This window comes from Dromaius novaehollandiae, unplaced genomic scaffold (genome assembly GCF_036370855.1).
Source record: "Dromaius novaehollandiae isolate bDroNov1 unplaced genomic scaffold, bDroNov1.hap1 HAP1_SCAFFOLD_123, whole genome shotgun sequence".
NCBI classification, from domain to species: domain Eukaryota; kingdom Metazoa; phylum Chordata; class Aves; order Casuariiformes; family Dromaiidae; genus Dromaius; species Dromaius novaehollandiae.
In genome coordinates, this window is record NW_026991337.1 from 115,001 (window position 1) to 120,883 (window position 5,883).

At 74.7% G+C, this 5,883-nt stretch overlaps 1 non-coding gene and 1 pseudogene across 1 annotated transcript; both read right to left on the reverse strand.

Moving 5' to 3' along the window:
- LOC135325908 (28S ribosomal RNA) overlaps positions 1 to 43 on the reverse strand; it is a 4,172-nt pseudogene extending 4,129 nt beyond the window's left edge.
- Positions 44 to 1,131: 1,088 nt separating this feature from the next.
- Positions 1,132 to 1,284, reverse strand: LOC135325899 (5.8S ribosomal RNA). The gene has a single exon (XR_010386621.1). It is a non-coding gene; the product is annotated as a 5.8S ribosomal RNA (ribosomal RNA).
- Positions 1,285 to 5,883: the final 4,599 nt, after the last annotated feature.

Below are 5,883 nucleotides of genomic sequence, written 5' to 3' on the forward strand. Positions count from 1 at the left end.
ATATGCTTAAATTCAGCGGGTCGCCACGTCTGATCTGAGGTCGCAATCGGATGGGGACGGGGCCGGCGCGCCCGCGCGCGCCGCGCCCCTCGCGCTTCGACTCCCGGAGCGGGCCCGAGGCAGCTGGGAGGACGGCCCGAGGCCCCCGCCGGCACGCGGCGGACGCCGCCGCGCAGGGGGAGAGCACGGCGGGCCGGCCCGCCGGCACGCGCGCGCAGCAGCACGGAGCGGTACCACCGCGGTACCCACCCGCAGACAGCCGCGCGGGGCCGGGGACGAGGCCCGCGCCTCCCCCCCCCGGGCCCGGCTCGCCAACGCGCGCTCGCTCGCTCACGCCACTCGCGCAGCCCTCCGCCGCTCTGCGGCCGCCTCCTCCTCCCGGCCGCTGACCTCCGCTCTCCGCCCCGGCGTGGGGACGGCGCGGCGCGCCCTCCCTCGCCCCCCGCCCCGCCGCCGCCCCACGGCGCCCGCGCTGCGCGGCCCCCCCCCCGGCCGCGGCCCCCCGCGCGCCGCCGCCGCCGGGCCTCAACGCAACGCCGCGCGGCTGACGCCAGCCGGCGGGTGGAAGTGGCTCGACGACGCGCTGCGGACGCGGGGAAGCGCGGGGTTGGGGGGGGGGGCCCGGCGGGCGCCGAAACGGCGGCGGTCAGGGCCAGGGCGAGGCAAAGGGCGGCCGGCCGTCCCCTCTGCCGGAGGGGAACGGGGGACCGGCGCACCACCGGGAGAGTGGTGGAGGAGAGGCCCGTGCGGCGGCACTGGCGGTGGTGGCGGGCGGGCGGCGCCGGGCGCCGGGCCACCGCGACCGACCCGATCTGGGGGCCCGGCGGGACGAAGTCCGCGACGCGGGCGCTCCGGGAGCGGGGGTTTCCCGAGTCTGCACTTAGGGGGACGAAGGCCCGGCCGCGCGGGGAGGGGAAGGAGAGCACCCCCCCTCTCCCCGGGGCAACGGGCCTGCGAGGCACCCCAGCCGCGCCACACCGCGCGCGCCACGCGGCGCGGCGGCAGCCGCCGGGCTCGGAGGGGAGGGCGGGCACGGCCGGGCGCACCCGAACCGCGCCCCCCCCCACACCCACCGAGGGGCGGCACGCCGCTGCGCCCACGCCACGGCGCGGGTGACGATTGACCGTCAAGCGACGCTCAGACAGGCGTAGCCCCGGGAGGAACCCGGGGCCGCAAGTGCGTTCGAAGTGTCGATGATCAATGTGTCCTGCAATTCACATTAATTCTCGCAGCTAGCTGCGTTCTTCATCGACGCACGAGCCGAGTGATCCACCGCTAAGAGTTGTCTCGGTTTCGGTCCCCGCCGCACGCGCGGGGGGACCGGGCAGCTTTCGCAGCCCCTGGGGGGCCCCCCCCCTCCTCCGCCCCCTCCTCCTCCGCCCCACCGCCCTTCCTCACGCCGACGCCGGCTGCTGAGCAAGGGACGGCAGAGACGGAAGGAGAGAGAGAGCGAGAGAAAGAGAGGGGCTTGCCTCACTGACCGTACAAGCACAGAGAAAGGGGGGGGGAAACGAAGGGCAAACCCGAACGAGAAGGGCGGGGAGCCCTCGCTCCCGACCTGGGGACAAACCCTGTCTCGCTTCGAGTCCGGCCCAGGCGCCCGGCTCGGTCTGGCCCGGCAGGGAGCGGCGGGCCGGCCACACCGCCTGCCTCGGGATGTTGGGGGGGGTCCGTCCCCGCAGACCACCCCCCCCCCGCCCCAGGCGTCAGAGCCCGGCCGCCACCGGGAGCGGCGTCGCCCCGCCGCCCGCGCGCCTGCGGCCCGCCGGCCCCGCGCTTCCCAGCTCCCCGCTCGCCTCGCCGGCCCTCCGGCTCGACCGCCGCCGCCGCCGCCGCCGCGGCGCCCACACCCCCGCGCGCCCGCACACACCGCCTCGCGGGTGACGCCACGCGCTCGCCCGTCCCCTCCGCGGACAGACGCCCGGCGGCGGGCAGGCGGGCAAGGCGGCACGGACGGGGACGGCGCCCGCTCTCCCCGTCTCCACGCGGAGAGCGGGGCGGGCCACCCCCGCCGCCGCCCCACCACCGCCCACCCGCTGCCTGGCGGAGCCGGGCGGGGCAGAGCGAGGCGGGCGCCCCGGACGGCAGAGTGCCGGGGCGGGCGCGTAGGGTAGGGCGCCGCCGACGGCGGCCACGGCGGAAGACCCAGAAGCACCGGCCAGGGAGAAGGAGGAGACGCGCGGAGGCTCGGCGCCCGCACCACCCGCGGTGGGGGCTCGCCCTCCCGGCGGCGAGCACGCGCTCGCGCCCGGCTCGCAACGCTCGAGGCAGGCCGGCAACTAGGCCGACCGCGCGGCGTCTCTCCGCCGAGACCAGACCGCGGAGAGAGGGGGCAGGGTAACCCCTCTCCGTCCCGGCTGCCCGCGGGGCGAGCACGGGGCGCGCCGGCTGGCATGGGGGGGCGCGGCACCCGCGCGCGCCGACCCCCCGGCCCTCCGGCAGCACGCCCGGCCGCCTCCGCGAGTCGCATCGGGCCGCCCGAGTCTTTAAACCTCCGCCCGGCTCTCCAACCGAGAACCCTCGGGCCCGGAGCCCGGGGCCCATGGCCATCCCTGCCCGGGGCGGCTGCCGGCGGCCGCGGTGGCCGGAGGCCCTCTCCCCTCTCTCGCTCGCTCCCTCCCTCCCCGCCCCCCCCACCCCCACCGCGGGGGAGGAAGGACCGGGGTGGGGGGAAGCCGAGGCGGGGGGGGGGAAGGCACGGCCGGTGCGGCGCGCACGGTGCGGCACCCGGGAGGAGCACGCTGGCACACGGGACCACACGGGTGGGTCACCGAGGGGGGGGCAGGAGAAGCGCGGGCGCTAGGTACCTGGCCCTGGGGTGAGGGAAACGACCTGAAATCCCCGCGGGGGTGCCTCCCCCGCCGCCGCCCGCCACCGGGCCGCCGCCGCCTCGCGGCGACGGCGGCAGCCTCGGCAGCGGCGACGAGACGGGACGCGGAGGGGGAACCCGGCACCCGCCAGCCGGCCCCCGCGCCCCTCGGCGGAGCGTCCGCCCGCGGGGTGCGCCCGACACCCGCCGCCACGACCTCGTCCTCCTCCCAGGGCCCGGGGTTTCCCTCAGTAACCCGGCGCCGGGTGGCAGCTGCACCCGGGAGGAGAGCCGTGGCTCGGGCCGCCCACTCGGGCACGAACCGTCGCCTCGCTTGGCCTCAACGCGACGCCCCCCGCTCGGGGGCCCGGCGCCCGCCCCGCGCGCCATCCCGGAACGCCTGCCCCCGCAGGTCTCTGCGGACGGGCTGCTCCGCCGCAGCCCGCCGCGGGTCCGCCCCCCACAGCTTAGGGGTGGGGACCCGTGGGACCCGTCCCAACCCGGAGGGCCGTCTCCCTCGCCTCCGCGCCCGCCGCTTCCTCTCCCGCGGGCGCCGGGGAGTAGCCAAGCCCCGCCGCCCCTCACACGCACTGCCGCCCGCTCCCGCCGGGCCCTCCCCTGGGCCGGACCCCCCCCCCCCTTCCCCTTCCCCCCCCAGCGGCAGCGGAGCGCCGTGGGGTGGGGGGGCGGGGGGGGCGGGCCGCGGCTCCCGGAGACGGGCACCGGCAGCGGAGCGGGCACCAGCGGAGGCGAGAGGGGAGAGACGGGGGGGAGGCGGTCCCCCACCGGCAGCGGTGGAATCGGCAGCGGGCTCTCGGCGAGCGAGCGCGGCCTCGGGAGGGCCGTGCACCCGCCGGCGGGCCGAGCCCCGTGCTCGGCCCCGCGGCGCAGAGTGCGGGACAGGCGAACTCGGGTACGCGCACGCGGCAGCCGGGACGCGGCGGGCGGGGGGGCCACACCGGTGTCCGGTGCCGTCGGCATCGGCAGCGAGGCGCGGCGGCCCGGCGGCGGCCCGGCGGCGGGCCGGCACAGGTTTCGGAATGCCACGGGGGCCCGTAACCCCTCTTCCTCGCGGCGGGCTCGCGCGGCCCGCCGGCCCTGCCCCCGGCACGCGCCCACGGGCTCGCTCGCTCTCGCGCGGCGCCTCGCTCGCCAGGGCCGGGAGGCAGGCCCTTCCACTCCGGGGTCCCGCTTGCGCGCCGTCGCCCGCCCGCGACGCGGGCCGGCCCCTCCGCCGCCGTCGTCGTCCGTCCCTCCCGCCGGACGCTCCCCCTCCGCCGCGGGGGGCCTCCCCCCCTCCTCCCCCCCCGGCTCACCTTCCCCCTAGCCCGCTCCCGGTGACGGCAGCGGGATCCTCGGGGGAGTCGGCTGGAGCCGGGTGGGGTGGGGGCGGTGGGGAAGCGCCCTTCCGCGGCGCTGGACAGAGCGGGAGGCGGGGGGCGGGCGGCAGCAGCGGGGAGGCTCGGCCACGCACCGGCACGGGCGGCGGCAGCGGGGACCGGAGGCGGGAAGGGCCACCGGCACGAGGCAGGAGGAGGCCGCACGGAGGAGGAGCCGCGGCGCGCTCCGGGGGGGAGGTCGAGCCGGCGGCCCGGAGGCCAGCCCTCCGGATTCCGAGGGGAGAGCGTCGCCCCGCGGGGCAACCCGCTCCGCGCCCGGGGCCCCACCGCGGGGCCCCCTCGCACGCGGAGCGGGCGGGAGGTGCCGCCCCGCGCCCGGGGCCCCACCACGGGGCCCCCTCGGCACGCGGAGCGGGGGAGTCGGCGGCACGGCCGGACGCCCGGCACAGCGCACCCGCGCGAAACCCCGGTAATGATCCTTCCGCAGGTTCACCTACGGAAACCTTGTTACGACTTTTACTTCCTCTAGATAGTCAAGTTCGACCGTCTTCTCGACGCTCCGGCAGGGCCGTGGCCGACCCCGCCGGGGCCGATCCGAGGACCTCACTAAACCATCCAATCGGTAGTAGCGACGGGCGGTGTGTACAAAGGGCAGGGACTTAATCAACGCGAGCTTATGACCCGCACTTACTGGGAATTCCTCGTTCATGGGGAATAATTGCAATCCCCGATCCCCATCACGAATGGGGTTCAACGGGTTACCCGCGCCTGCCGGCGTAGGGTAGACACAAGCTGAGCCAGTCAGTGTAGCGCGCGTGCAGCCCCGGACATCTAAGGGCATCACAGACCTGTTATTGCTCAATCTCGGGTGGCTGAACGCCACTTGTCCCTCTAAGAAGTTGGACGCCGACCGCTCGGGGGTCGCGTAACTAGTTAGCATGCCAGAGTCTCGTTCGTTATCGGAATTAACCAGACAAATCGCTCCACCAACTAAGAACGGCCATGCACCACCACCCACGGAATCGAGAAAGAGCTCTCAATCTGTCAATCCTGTCCGTGTCCGGGCCGGGTGAGGTTTCCCGTGTTGAGTCAAATTAAGCCGCAGGCTCCACTCCTGGTGGTGCCCTTCCGTCAATTCCTTTAAGTTTCAGCTTTGCAACCATACTCCCCCCGGAACCCAAAGACTTGGGTTTCCCGGGAGCTGCCCGGCGGGTCATGGGAATAACGCCGCCGGATCGCGAGTCGGCATCGTTTATGGTCGGAACTACGACGGTATCTGATCGTCTTCGAACCTCCGACTTTCGTTCTTGATTAATGAAAACATTCTTGGCAAATGCTTTCGCTTTAGTTCGTCTTGCGCCGGTCCAAGAATTTCACCTCTAGCGGCACAATACGAATGCCCCCGGCCGTCCCTCTTAATCATGGCCCCGTTTCCGAAAACCAACAAAATAGAACCGGAGTCCTATTCCATTATTCCTAGCTGGAGTATTCCGGCGGCCAGCCTGCTTTGAACACTCTAATTTTTTCAAAGTAAACGCTTCGGGCCCCGCGGGACACTCAGTTAAGAGCATCGAGGGGGCGCCGAGAGACAGGGGCTGGGACAGGCGGTAGCTCGCCTCGCGGCGGACCGCCAGCTCGATCCCAAGATCCAACTACGAGCTTTTTAACTGCAGCAACTTTAATATACGCTATTGGAGCTGGAATTACCGCGGCTGCTGGCACCAGACTTGCCCT